The sequence below is a fragment of the Felis catus genome, chromosome D1 (genome assembly GCF_018350175.1).
Source record: "Felis catus isolate Fca126 chromosome D1, F.catus_Fca126_mat1.0, whole genome shotgun sequence".
NCBI lineage: Eukaryota > Metazoa > Chordata > Mammalia > Carnivora > Felidae > Felis > Felis catus.
In genome coordinates this window covers 46,963,461-46,978,300 of record NC_058377.1, presented here as the reverse complement: position 1 = coordinate 46,978,300, position 14,840 = coordinate 46,963,461, and the positions used below count along the sequence as shown (strand labels likewise).

General features: G+C 43.0%; 1 protein-coding gene across 17 annotated transcripts in view; it reads right to left on the bottom strand.

Moving 5' to 3' along the window:
* Window positions 1–14,840, bottom strand: part of SYTL2 (synaptotagmin like 2) — a 155,449-nt gene that overhangs the window by 107,756 nt on the left and 32,853 nt on the right. For 11 of the 17 annotated variants that reach the window (XM_019811684.2, XM_045038660.1, XM_045038661.1 and 8 more), the window contains exon 1: window positions 11,140–11,288. The exons of 5 other annotated variants lie outside the window; for them this stretch is intronic. The gene's annotated coding sequence lies outside the window, so the exon portion shown is untranslated. One more of the 17 variants, XM_045038659.1, reaches the window with a different exon arrangement.

Below are 14,840 nucleotides of genomic sequence, written 5' to 3'. Positions count from 1 at the left end.
CCTGCACACGACATGTCAGCCCAAGACTTGATTTCAGTTCCCGAATACTCAGAGAGTGATCCTGGGGAAAGGCTATCAGAGAAGGAGAAAGCATCCACTCTACCTTCACTTCCTCACACGCCAAGCAAACACTGGTGCTCAGTTGTCCCCAGCAGAATCTCCTAAGTGGAACCACATCTCCTCACACCTTCAGTTCCCAGCCACCACCCAGTTCACGTGAGAAAGCAAGTGTCTTCTTTACATCTAGGTACCTCTAGTAACCAAGGCTGATCTCTCTGGAGGCTTTCCCTGAGGAACTCTGGATATGTATCTAGTTTTCCCCCTGGTCTGGATAAAGCAGACAGCACTCAGGAAAACATAAACACAGACCTAGAAACACACAAACACATGCGAGTGTACTTGTGTTTGACTCTGACTACTTAAGGAAAAACGTCACCCAGTTTCTTGCAATTTGCCCATAAATGATAGTTTTGTGGCCCAGGCCTCCCTGATCCTCCTCTGAGGAAATTCAGGGACTGCTAACCACAGCAGCACATGCTGAGCACAAGAAATTCAACAAATCACCACCCAAATTCTGCACACATTGGGTGTCAACTACTCCCAGGATCTTAAACTCAGTGCTGGAGATATATATGTATAACATCTTAACATCTTTCTGGATCTAAGCCTCAATGATTTGCCAAAAGCATACCTGGTCCTTTACTGAAAAATGGTAAATATGCTTAGCTCCAAAGCAGGGCATATTCATCCTTTTGGAACAATATGGCTCCACATGGTCCAGTCCACAAATTAGTATATGAAGTCTCCATTTTCCTATACACATGTACCTTCACGTAGAAGTCTTGAATTTGATAGCAGCACCATCTCTCCAAGTACTTTTTACAAAAAAGTTTCAAAATATACTATTTTATGTTACCCGTAAGTCTTAAGAAGTATGTCTTCAAACAAATCCATCTTCCATAACTTGAGCAGCGTTAACAACTTCCATAATTTAGGCTGTTTGTCCTAAAGAGAAACCCAGCTATTTCGCTCACAATATTGAGAAACTTCCATTAGTTCCTTGCAGCCTCCAAGGTAAATGGCAAGTTTTGGTGTGGGGCTTGAAACCACAAGCTGTGAGATCATGACCTGAGCCAAAGTCAGATGCTCAACTGACTGAGCCACCCAGCCACCCCAGTAAAGGGCAACTTTTTAGCCTGGTTTCACCATTGGGCTTCAGCCCACCACATTAGCACCTCCAGCCACAACTTATCTACCCTATATGACAACACCATGACCTCTCCTTTGGTATCCCATGCCCTTCCTGCCTCTATGCCCTGAACATGAAAATCCTTGAACCTGTTCTCTCTATCCCATTCCCTTCTCAATCTAGCAAACTCCTACTGGGCTATGGTTCCACCTCATTTTTCACCTTTCAAATTTCCCAGGCAGCGCGCTCCGCAGTCTCACAATAAGCTGTATGTATTTCCACCAGAACATTTACAGTGAATTGTAAGTACTCTTTACCATGGTTGCCCCTATTATGGGCATTTTCTTGTCCTTTTTTTAATCCTTAGAATCCAATTATCAACTTAATGATTAGATAAAAACCCCATAAAATAGTGGGGCAGAGATCAACTCCTGTTTTCTATAGGTGGAAACTGAAGCATCAGTGTAGTTAAGTGATTTGATAAGAGTAGAGCTGAGTAATGGCAAATCTTGTACAATGGGAACTCTCAAGAACCAACAGAGGAATCTAAGAGGAAAGGAGGAAGAGAAGAGAGGAGCAAGGAAACAGATACTGAACAGTGACTCTGCAAGACACAATGTTAGGCACTTTAATATATTCATTATGTTATTTATTCCTTGGAGCCACTTTGTGAGAGATGGAAGATGAATGCAATTTTTTCCAGAAAAGAAAGTTGAGATTCAGAAGTTACTTGTTCAATTACACAATTAATAAATGGATCCAAGGTATAAACTCAATATTGTCAGACTCCAAAGCCAAGTTTATTCCTCTACAGGGAACATGGGCTTCCAGACCCACACCTGCCTATGGACACAATCCAGAAACACCTTCCTTACTATAGCTCCCACTTATTACCTTGCCAGCCGCTGGGCTTCACAAAATTCTGACTTGTGACTTTCCACCTATGACTGTACCTCACAACCATCTGTTACTAACCATCAGATAGCAAAGTATCCCCAGGATTCTAGCAAGAACACAGTGACTGTATTTGCATAAAGGTGGTATGATGTTATTTCAAAAACACTTGAGTGTGCATGCCATCAGAGTAAAAACGTGTCATATTTAAGTGGTGTGAGTAGGGTAACTGGTACAAAGAATTCTTTAATAAGCCTCTACAACATGTACAATATGAAGACCAACTTTGTTTTACTCAAATTATTCATATATTCTTTCTAATTTCTCAAGTGACACCCCAAAATAAAAAGTATTGGGGTCTTCCAGAAATTAAGCATAAGGAAACAATTACTTGCCAGCTCTCTAGATCATATTTCAGCTACTCTGGTTCCAGGTCATCCTGCTTCTTAGATACCAAGTAAGTACCTGACTCCTTAGGCTGTGGTGTGCTGGAAAAACCAGATTTTTCTCCTGTAAGGCTTATATCAAGTCCATCATTACTATTTCTTTTTTTTTAGTATAATTTATTGTCAAATTAGCTTCCATACAACACCCAGTGCTCATCCCAACAAGTGCCCTCCTCAATACCCATCACCCATTTTCCCCTCTCCCTCACCTCCCATCAACCCTCAGTTTGTTCTCTGTATTTAAGGGTCTCTTATGGTTTGCCTCCCTCCCTGTCTGTAACTTTTTTTTTCCCCTTCCCATCCCCCATGGTCTTCTGTTAAGTTTCTCAAGATCCACATACCATCATTACTATTTCTATGGTAACATAAATGTTCCAGGTTTTCTAGAACAATCCCAGTTTCAAATATAATAATCTGTTATGAGCCTCAAGCCAAGCAATATGTTTCAACAAAGGATTCAGTAAATGTGGATATACTATGATTCTTCTAGAGAAGCCCCAGAAAGATGCAGTACGGGCTAGGGGACAGAGCACAGGCTTTTAAGTCAAGGTAAGCAACCTGAGTTCGAATGTTTGTTTTGCCATTCACTGTTGTTGATGTTGGGCAATGTACTTAACTTCTTTGTGCTTCCATTTCCTCATCAGTAAAATGGGTAATTATCATCTAGTTCAGAGTTGTCCTTCCAATTAGAGGAGCAATGACCTAGCAAGGGACTGACACATAGTATGTACTCAATAGATAGTAGGCATTCTTTTTTATCACCATATTCTTGTTATTATTCATAACATCCCTAAAAGGAATGGAAAAGAAAGATAGAATTTGGCATTCTAAGCAAAAGATGATAAATGATGTGACTTACCCTAATGTAACCAGAGCTACAACTTTACTTCCTAAGACACAACACTTCAGTTACTATATTACAGTACTGTATTGATACTGAAATGAGGCATTAAGTTGCTGACTCCTCATTTTTTAAGTCTCACCCCCAGATATTTCCTGTAATACTTAAATTTAATTATTGCTATTTCTAGGCAATAAAATTTCCTGAATATCATGCAACAAGTTCATTTTCAAGTATTATCTTGTATGGTCAGAAGGTTTGCCAAGCAGGGCACCTGGGTGGCTCAGTCAATTGAGCTTCTGACTCTTGATTTCAGATCAGGTCATGATCCCAGGGTTGTGGTATCAAGCTCTGCAGAGGTCTCCCTGCTGAGTGTGGAACCTGCTTGAGATTCTGATATTCTCTCTCTCTGCCCCTCTCCACCACTTGGGCTCTCTCTCTCAAAAAAAGAAGAAAAAAATTGCCAAGCTATGCATCCTCATTCTGTATCTAGAACTGTTTCTAGCTTCTTGCTTCCATGAATAATAGAGTGGAACATGCTTAGTGTGTGACTGTGACTTTCTCGTACTTTATAGACAAATAAAACAGTTAGTTTTGATTGGAAAGACTATCCTCTGATGATCCAAAGCATGGGCTCTAGAGTCAGACTGCCTGGGTTCAAATCCCTGTCCCTTTTTTCATCAGCTATGTCATCTGGGGACCTTATTTAACTTGTGTGTCTTAATTTCATCATCATCAAATGGGAAAAATAATAGTACTCAAAATAGACTACTGTGAGGATTAAATAAATGGACGTAGGTACAGTGTTTAGAACAGTGCCTGGTACATGGTAACCGCTCAATAAAGGTCAGATATCATCACCATTCACTTGCCTCATAGGGTTTTAAAAAAGCAACCAGATATAATCAAATATGTTATATTAGCAACAAAGAACATACCAGATCAGATAAAATACTTTTGAAATAACTAACGAAGATGAAGCCCACCTAACCAATTGCTTTCTCCAGGCATTATCAATGCAGGAGATCCATAGTATTTGCAGCCTGAATGCATATGGCTTCAACAATTCATAAGGCATCTTAAATACATGTCACATAGAAACTGTAGTTAAATGAAAAATGGTACCAGATAGGTATGAGGTGGTGAGTCCTTGGCTGATGAGTCTTTGGCTAACCAGCCAGCAACAGCATCTCAATCTGCTTTTGCTGTTTTTTTATTAAATACGTGACCTAATTTAATCCTCTGAGCAACTTGTGAGGCAGGTATGATCATCCCCATTTTAGACACACTGAAGACATGATATGCCATGCTGATAGTTGACTTGGGGTACCAAAAGTCTCAGAATGCATACCATGAACATGCCCCAAGATGGTAAACCTGAAACAATACTAGAATCCACTTTAAAAAGAGTGAAAGAATTAAACTGAAAACCCAGACCCCTTACTTCTAAAACTCAATGACTAATCTAAAACAAGCAATGGTAAAGAATATTCCCTAATGAATCTAACATGCCATAATTCAGTCTTCCTCCCAATGTAGATTGCTGGCAGAAGGGGCGGGAGTGATTGAGGCACTTGGCTTGGCCTGGGATCCAGCCCTTGCCTTCAGCCTCACAGACCAATGTTTTAATCAGCTGACTCAGCAAGTGGCAGGAGAGCCCAGGCGCCTGTGGCCATGAGTAATGGTGGCACAAAACACATCTGTCTAATCAGAAGCTGATGGCACCAGTTCCGTCAAGACTTATGGTGAAACAGTGCTTCTGCAAGGGGGAAAAAAATGTTTATTCACCCAGAAGTTAAGCAATGCCTGTCTTTCTCCCTCTGACTTGGAATGCAAATTTGTGGACTATTTACAGGTCTTATACCCCCACTCCTCAAATATTTCTTGGTGCTTTTACAGAAAGACTTATCTAGAAATAATCAACCAAATCCTTTTTTTATCAGTACCTATGAAGAGTCTAGAAAGTATGGCATTAGGCAATGTTTTCATTTTGGCCTTTTTAAAAAAATGTCTATCATCATTATGCAGGATAATGCACAGGAAAGTGTTTCCATAGGTTGTAAGTACACATTTCACATATATAAACACGTCACTTGCAAACACCTGAAGGTTACTGTACTACATTTCAGCAAAAATTTCCTTTCAACAGAATCATTCATTCTTCATTTTTTCATTTATTAATTCATTAAAAATACTTTACTGAGTTCCCGTCGGGGGTTGGGCAATGTAGATGCAAAATTAAACCAAAAGTCCAAGTCCTTGGGGACTTCGTCTTTTCCCAAATTGGTCTTTTAATCTCCATTGTATTCTAACCACAACTGGTACTCTCTGCTCTCTCCGGTCCCTTCCCTCTCCCTCCTTATCTCTCCCACCTTTCTTCTCCCCTTCCCTTCCTCCCTGCCTCTCCCTCTTCTAGAGTTCGAGCCACTCAAGAGTGCTTCTCCCACATTCTGCAAAAGCCATAGCACAGGCAAAGTTCCCAATGGGCACTAAGGAAAAATACTGTATCTAGTAATTTCGAAAGCCAGTACATAGTGACACACACAGCCCTATTACCATAAGTAACCTACTTTTACTATACTTCTATCAACCAACCTTCCCAAAAGTTACCAAAAGTAGTTCTCCCTCCCAACAATCTAAAAAGGTTCTAGTTAAGAGTAACACATAGACAAGCAAAAATAATTCTTCTTTCAATGATGTACGGATCATGTGTTGTGCATAAAGGTATCCAGCTGGGAAGCCCCATAGGAATCATGAGGGGCACCGAAAGCTGGAACATTCTCCCACACCTGATTTATCTGTGTGGTAATTCTCTACCAAAGTTCCATTTGGGCAGACATAGATGAAAAAACAGCCAGAATCATAGATTTTTAAGAATTGAAGGCACCTCATCTGGTCCTATTCCCTTACTCTATTAAAAAAAAACAAAAAACAAAAAACAAAAAACAAAGCTCAAGAAGAGGATATGACTAAGATTACACAGCTTGTCTTTGGGGCAAGAATAGAAGCCAAGACACCTGCCTCCCAATCCCAATGCAGGGCCCATTCCTCTCTTCAGAACTGAGTTGAGTGCATGCCTGTGAGCAGCCCTTGAGGCAGTGGCTTCTAGCATTCAGCCATGCACCGCCCCCCCTCCCCCCCACACACTGCCTTTCCAGTTACTCTCTCTGCTTCTCCCTTGTACACCTCTGCCCTCTTAAGGCAGCTACAGATGGCCCTGGAACTCTCTGACTCTCTCTGCCAATGAACAGCTCTCTTGAATGGCAAGCCCACTTTTATTCTGTGAAATGGGACTCTTTTCTGCCCTTTCCTTCAGTTCAGAACTGTGATGAAAAGTAATGAGATGTTAGCCATCAAGGAATCTTCTATTCTTTGAAGAAAACTTAGAGTGGGGATCCAATAGAGCATTTGCTTTGTAATTAAGTCCTGCTAATGTTAAGCCCAAGAGTTAGATTCCAGCTTTTTATAAAGACTGACAATTCTTTTGATCTTTCTACATTTAAACCTCCTTTTAAAAATAGCATAAACACCTGCATGCAAATTTAAGTAACAATACCTGACACCTGGTCCTCATTAGTGACTCTGGTAGGCAAAGGTACAGTAGGTGTCATTATCCCCAATCTAAGGAAGGGAAAACCAGTTCAGAGAAGCTACCTGTCTTGCCCAAAGTCACACAGGTAATAAAATTCAATGCTGGAGGAGCACCTGGGTGGCTCCATCATTTCAGTGTCTGACTCTTCACAGTTTGAGCCCCACATTGGGCTCTGCAGTGACAATGAGAAGCCTACTTGGGATTCTCGGTCTCCCTCTCTCTCTGCTCCTCCCCTGCGCTCTCCCTCCCTCCCTCCCTCCCTCCCTCTCTCTCTCTCTCTCTCTCTCTCTCTCTCTCTCTCTCAAAAATAAATAATATTTAAAAAATGCAATTCCGGAGCAATGATCTTATCTGAGGCTCCTCTGTGTGCAGTTTAGCTTTAGAATTCTCTGCTCACATTTTCACTTCAACAACACTGAGGAGCTACCTTTTCTGTTACATTTAAGACACGTGAGTCATCTCATAAGAAGCACAGCTGGACCCTGTGACTGCAGCAGCAGCCCCAAAGGTAGGCACTTCCCTCTGCTGGGAACTGTCTGACACCAGGGATTTATGGGAAGGTGAACTTCACAAACAGGATTAACCTTTATGATGATTTTAATTATTCAAAATTAATTCTCTGTATCCTTTCAAAAACAATCTGAGATGACTCCTAGCTCTAAGGATGATTGAGTCAAAAGTAAGGGTTATATTAATACATTTGTTCATTTTTTGTTTTCAGCTTACTACGCTTTTTTTATCCTCTCTTTTTAGGTTTATTTTTGGTAGTAATCTCTACACCCAACATGGGGCTCGAACTCATGATCCTAAGATCAAGCGTCACATGCTCTTCCAACTGAGCCGGCCAGGAACCCCTTCATTTGTTCTTTTTTTTATTTTTATTTTTAATGTGCTCATATAGACACAGAGAAGAAGATTTGGAAGGCTATAAAATCCAAGTTTTGCATTAGTTATTTCTGAGTATAAAGGTATTATTATTATTAATGCTAATCTGTAGTTTTTCTTTTTCTACAATGAATATATATACATATATATATATATATATGTATATATATTACCTTTGGTAATAGGAAAACAAACAATAAGGATCTTCCTTCTACATATAATCGATAAAGAGCTGAACTCACAGAACAGGGAATAGAATGGTGGTTGTCAGAGACTTGGGAGAGGGAGAAATGGGGAGAGGTTGGTCAAAGGGTACAAACTTCCAATTCTAAGATGAAGAAGTTTTGAGAATCTAATATACAATATGGTGACTATAGTATTATATACTTGAAAGTTGCTAAGAGAATAAATCTCAAATGTTCTCGCTACAAAAATATAGTAGCAATGTATACACATATGAAATTATCATGGACTTATACAATGTTATATGTCAATTATATCTTAATAAAGCTGGTGGGGGGTCAAACAATAAAGATTGTTTTTATTTTTAAAACATGTTCTTCATTCTGATAAATAGGAAAGAGGCTATCTCCACAAGGAGTTGGGAAGCTCTATTACTGTAAACCAAGTGCATGAAAAATGCAAATGGTACCCTATACTGCCACACCAGAATGCTTGCCATTTGGGTACTTCTCCATTTGGGTACTCTCAGCACCCAAGAATATAAAATAATGTACCAAGACACCAATTTTACATAAATATTCTGAGGAAAAAATTTGTTTTATATATTGAAACCAAATTCAACATATGAAATCAAATTTAAAAATCGCATAATTTCATAAAACAATTTTCAAGCTTGTTGGGGTCAATCTGAACCGTACCCCAACCCCTAGGAGCACTTGCCAGTTTCGTTATTGGAGATTCTTCTATGAAGAAGTTTGGGAAGCCCTATGGCAAATAGCACCATCTTATTTCCCTCCCTTTTTAAGAGAGACTGAGTGATTTCTCCTGTTAGTTAAAAAAAACATCGAATTTTTCCTCATCTATAACCTTTAAAATTTCAAATAAAGCAGGTGGCAGAAAACATATTACCAGGCAAATCTAGAAGCCCACAGGGGCACAGCCCAGAGGAGAGAACTGCCTGGCCTGGCATCCTGGGTTCTGAGCATGGTGAGCCCTAGGCTGCCCCACTTCTGCAGGACAGCAGACCACTCTGCACAAGGTACTAATTCATTCATTCCACAAATGTTTATTGAGCAAAACCTGAGAAAGGCCTCTTAGGGGACAGTGGGATCATTCACAAGCCAACGGTTAGGTCTAACGGATCAGACGTGGACAATCAATCTTTCATTAGACCTCAAACCACCTCTAGGATAAAGCAAACAGGGTCCCTGCCCCATTCACTCACTAGCAGCTGGGTGGGATCAGGCAGGCATTCTGGAACAGCACTGTTGCTTTGAGAAAGGCTAAGACAGTCACTTATTCCCAGCAGAATGACCAAAACTGCACCATAAGTGGCATAACTCTTTTTTTTAACATTTATTCATTTTTTGAGACACAGAGTATGAGCGGGGGAGGGGCAAAGAGACAGGGAGACACAGAATCTGAAGCAGGCTCCAACTCTGAGCTGTCAGCAGAGAGCCCACAACCTGGAATCCAGAAACCTGTGAGATAATGACCTGAGCTGAAGTCAGCTGCTTAACTGACTGAGCCACCCAGGCACCCCTACAACTCTTCTAAAATGCTGTGAACAGTGTCTGGCACGTGTGAGAACTCAGTAATACCATTTTTGCTGTTACTAGGCCAACTTGCCCTTACTCACCAAAAAAGGTAGAAAGATCACAGGTTTTAGAATCAGAGAAACTAGATTTGCATTCCAATTATTTTGCTTACTAGCTATGCGACTAAAGGAAGTGATCTTTCTAACCCTCAGTGTCTCATTGGTAAAATGGGTTAACTGACAGTACAGGATCCCTCATGTGGCTTTGTGAGAACCAAAGACACATTATACACAAAGAAGAGTGGCCCCTAAGTGCCGAATAAAGACAGTCAATAATGCCACTACCATGCCTCCTTCCTTCCTCACCATTCTTGACAGGTCCTGGCATCTGATTTCACCCAGGCACCACACTAAGGAACAAAAGAACTATAGGGAGGGGAGAGAGTACCTGGAGACTTTCCACAGAAACACATCAAAATCCTCAACTCCTTTCAACCATCCCTCTGTTTGGCTGCCGTAACCAACTGGCTGCCCAACCAACTAGGGCCCCTATTCCCTCACTGGGAATGGCTGCCAAGAAGAGGCCAGGAAGCTGGACAGCAGTTTGAATCCATCCCACCTTCCAGTGTCTGTCCGTCTGTCTGTCTGTCTGAAGCCCACTGGGCTTCCTCTGCACGTCCCTACCAGGCTCTAAGGGTCAGGAGGCTGCCAGCGGATCCATAGTCTGTCCTTATCCAGGCTTCCATCCCTACCCAGCGCCCAAAGCTCTGGAGGCTGCTGGTCACAAACCAGCACTAAATGAAAAGTCAAAGGGGATTTATAAAAGCAGGAAGGAGGAAAGGGAAGAGGAGGCAGGATGGGTGCAGAGAGAGAGGCCCACTTCGTACAAGCTGATGGAGCCCTATGTCTTAGCCTCTGAAGCAGTGGTTTTCCTCTCTGAGAGATGATAAATCCCATTCCTGTGATTTGTAACTCAAGACGGGACAAGGTCTGGGCGTAGGGAGATAATTCCAAAACAAACTGCTTGTTTTGCAAGTAAACCTCATCGGCTCCCAAACCCTCCTTCCCAACACCCCACCTGTAGATAGGTCCTATCGCCCTTACTTCACCTGAGCAATCTGGAGGCAGTTACTCTGCAACCAGATCCCGCTAACAGCCAGCCCGAACGAAGCCCAGGGTCGGTCCTCAAAAGCCCCAGGAAACGCGACAGCCCAGCAGAACCCCCGCCTACCCGGCACGTCGGCTTCCTGAAGACTCGGCCCCCTGGGCAGCGGAGCTGGCTCTTAAGTAGGTGCGGATTTGAAGGGAGCTTGCCGCTCGCCAAAACGCGGCTCACGCTTTAGAACTCCGAAGACTACAAAGCATCAGTCAACACCAACAACTCCCTCATTTAAGAGGAGGAAAGAGAGACCCAGAGAAGGAACGAAAGTTGCCCGAAATAACACCCCGAGTGGGCAGAGAAAAAAACCCCGCTGCTCTGGTCGCCGCGGGGCAGGGAGAGCGTCTCGCCGCCTCCCGCGTCCTCGAGTCCACAGACGTACAAACCCTGAATCCCCGGGTGCTGCGCGTTACCTTCCTCGGGACCCGGCGCTCGGAGCCTCCTCTCCCGCGAAGGCGCGCCTGCAGCTCTACCCCCGCACTTTCGCGGGGCAGTCCAGGTGTCGCCCCGCGGCTGTCAGCGCACGGAGGCCAGTGCAAGCTCCCCCCTGCGGGCAGCAGGCGGGCGCGCAGGGGCGGCTCCCGGGAGCGCCGACCAATGGCGTTCCGCCCGCTCCCCGCCCCGCCCCCGGCACGCCTCACCCGCCTGCTCCCCTGCCCTTCTCGCACTTCCCTCCGCCCCTCCCGGTTTTTCTCTTCCCCTTGGCCCTCCCGCCCAGACCTCCTCCAATGCACCTTGCCCCGAAGCAGCTTCTTCACTGTGCAAATAAGGAGTGCAATTATTTTGTGACCACTGTGCGTTAGGTGTCCCTGGAGCCGGAGAACGTGGCGCTCAAGGAACCAGTCCACTCAAGAGAGAGGAATTAGCCACCACGCCGGGAGAGCGGACGGGATCAAGATGCTTTAACCGCTCCGGACGTCAGTTTTCTAACGTGTAAATTAGATAAAAATACCTCACAGGCAGTTGAGAGGATTAAGTGAAGTGATGCTTGAAAAGTATTCACTAATACCTGGATAAGTTGTGAGCGTGATGTGTACAGACTGAGCTCCCCCCGCCTCCAGCGCCCTGGACGGTGCTGGAAGGCAGGGTATCACGCCAATTAAAAAAAGGTTACCAATGATGGGGAGAGCCCAGGCAAACTTCTGAAAGAGGTAAACCTTAAGGCCTTCTCCATTCTCCTCATCTCCCCCATTTGTGCTGTCCATCCAACTGAGGGTGGCCCAGGTCTGCCTTTGGTTCTTTCAAAAACCTTCTCTCCAACTTGCAAATGCTGATCCCCACGGACCTCATTCAGTGCTGGGTGCTGGGCTGCTAACCTGGCCCAGGAATCCTTGTGCTGTGTTAATTTGTGTATTCTGGCTTTCACCCAAGCTTTGAGTCCCATGTGTCCGTACGGTGGGTGGGCACTAGGGGATGCAAAAGAGGAAAAACCACTCCTCTTGCCCTTGAAGAGACAAACATGCAAATAATTTCAGTTTAGTGTCATAACAGCTAGAATAGATGTGCAAAGTGTTACAGAGTCACAAACACTGGGAGAAGAGGGCAATACAAGTTTAAATACAGATGTGACCAAGTCTTGAAGGAGGGCTATAACTTAGGTCAGACAGAAGGGGAAGAGAACAGTGGCTGCAGAGAAGCAGGCAGACATGCAGATGCCTGTCATATGTTGCACAGGGTATATTGACAGTGAGACAGAGATGAAACTAAAGAGGTAGAGGCGGGAAGAGCAGCCAGGCCTGCCTTGCTGAGGGAAGCAGACTGTGTCCTGTTGGTGAGGGCTGCTGGTGAATGATTTTAAGCAGCGGAGAGTGGTCTGATCTCATGTGTCTGGTGTCTTGCTTCCAGTGTTTGTGTGTGCCTTCATAATCCCCTTCCTGTCCCTCTTCAACCTGGAAGGCAGGCACTGGATCTTCCTCACCTGTGAGTGCCCTGCATGCTTGGTACAAAGCTTTGAAGAAACTCAATGCTCACTATTCCCGGTGTCACTCCTCCCAGAGGAAAAAAATAGCAACACCTGCTAGGAAAGGTCTAAGGATTCTCTGAGGTTAAAAGCTAGAGCCCTGATGTTAAGTGGCCAAAGTTCAAATACTGGCCCCACCACTTTCTAACAGGACCTTCAGCCAGTTACATAACCATTCTGTACCTCACTTTGCTCATTTGTAAAAGAGATGATAATAATGCTCCTCACTAAGACTACTTGAAGCTTATAATGAGAAAATGTGTGTGTATAAGCATAGTGGCTTGCACAGAGGAAGTATTGAATAAATCTTAGTTAACATGATTATATCAAGTCAGCAGAGGCTTGTTCCTCATAACCTATAAGATTTTGCCATTCTTCAAAATAGTTTTCATGTAAGTGACAAATTTCACAAATATTCTCTGTTGATATTAAGGGGAAAAACAAGGGTATAGGGATAATGCAGGGTTGGAGTGCAGACTGGTGTGTGTCCCAGCTCTACCACTGGACTCTACAACTGACTGTTGAACTATCCAGTTGACTTTGGACAAGTCACTTAACTTCTTTAGGTCTCTGTTCCTCTTCTACAAGAGAAATACAATTGACCCTTTCATAATATGGGTTTGAACTGCATGGGTTCACTTATATGTGAATTTTTTTAATATAAATACAATACAGTACTGTAAATGTATTTTCTTTTCCTTACAATTTTCTCAATATTTTCTTTTTTTTTTTTTTGGCTTACTTTACTGTATGAATACAGTATATACTACATACATATACAAAATGTGTGTTAATTGACCATTTATATTATTGGTAAGGCTCTGAGTAGGCTATTAGTTCAGTTTGAGGGGAATCAAAAGTTATAGATTTTTGACTGTGTGAAGGAAGGGTGGTGAGGATAGGTACCTCTAATCCCTGAGTTGTTCAAGGGTCAACTGTGGTCATATTACCTGTCCCATGTAAGGGAGATGCTGCAAAATACATAGCACATTGCGTGGCCCAAGGTAAGATTTCAAAAACTGTGGTAAGAAGAAAGGTCTTATACATTTGGGAAAGGGAAACGTCATCTAACAGTAATGCACTGGAAGGGGAAAATGTAATCCCAGGGGAAAAAAATCTAAGTGGAAAAGTTGATTCTGGATCTGTGAAAACTGGAACAGGAGTGGACGTCAGCTTAGAAACCTACAGGTGGAACCCTGGCCTGGAAGAGTTTTCTAGTTGGGAATGGGTTGTTGAAATCTGGAACCCCCTTCTGGTCAATTTTTGCAACTCTATGGAGCTGCAATGAAATGGAGTGTTGTTTGCCAGGGTGTGTATGGTCTCTGAGCTGTCCTCCCGGAATGGTGGAATGCCATAAGGCTGGTGCTTTCAAATGAGAATCTGGGATTTAGCCTCTAATACCACCCAGCCATGACTTTGTAGGGTCACAGACACATGGCCAAGTTGTTTAGTTTTACCAGCTAGTTAGTAGGTGAATATTTATTTGTGGGATAGTAGGTGTGAATCCTTTATGCTTGAAATATGTCCCATCTATCTCAGAACCAAGGAATCCTTCTCATGCATTAGGGCCTGGGACAAATGTCCCGAGATTCTTCCCACTTAGGTTGAATGAATTAATCCTTTGGACCTCTGGAACGCCCATGGCATATTCCTCAAGCCTTTTCTTGGCATTGATTTCATTGTCTTTATAGTTAGTTGTCACAGGACTTGCAACTCCACACCTGTTTTAAAGCCTACCCAGTCAAGGGACACCCCTTTTCTCTTTGCATTTTTTCTCACTACCTCCATCATTCCCCTCACACCATCTCTACTTCAAATGCCTTGCACACTATAGGTACTCAATAAATGCTTATTAAATCGCATTGCAGGCAGGTCTCACAGAGTAGATACATTACAGAGAGCAGCACTGTTGCCACCATGGAAAAGTTAAAAAAAAACAAAAACAAAACTTCCTGTGCAGACATGACTTTGCCTTTAAGCTATGTGGATTTATAACTTCTTACCCACCAAAAATTGAAGATATTGCTGAAATGCTGTACAATTACATCTAGTATGGTAATGTGGTTAGATGATGTATAGCAGTAGGTATCAAATGTACAGCATTTAGAACACAATTGAGTCATAGTGCTGGGTCACCAAAGTAGGAATTTGGTT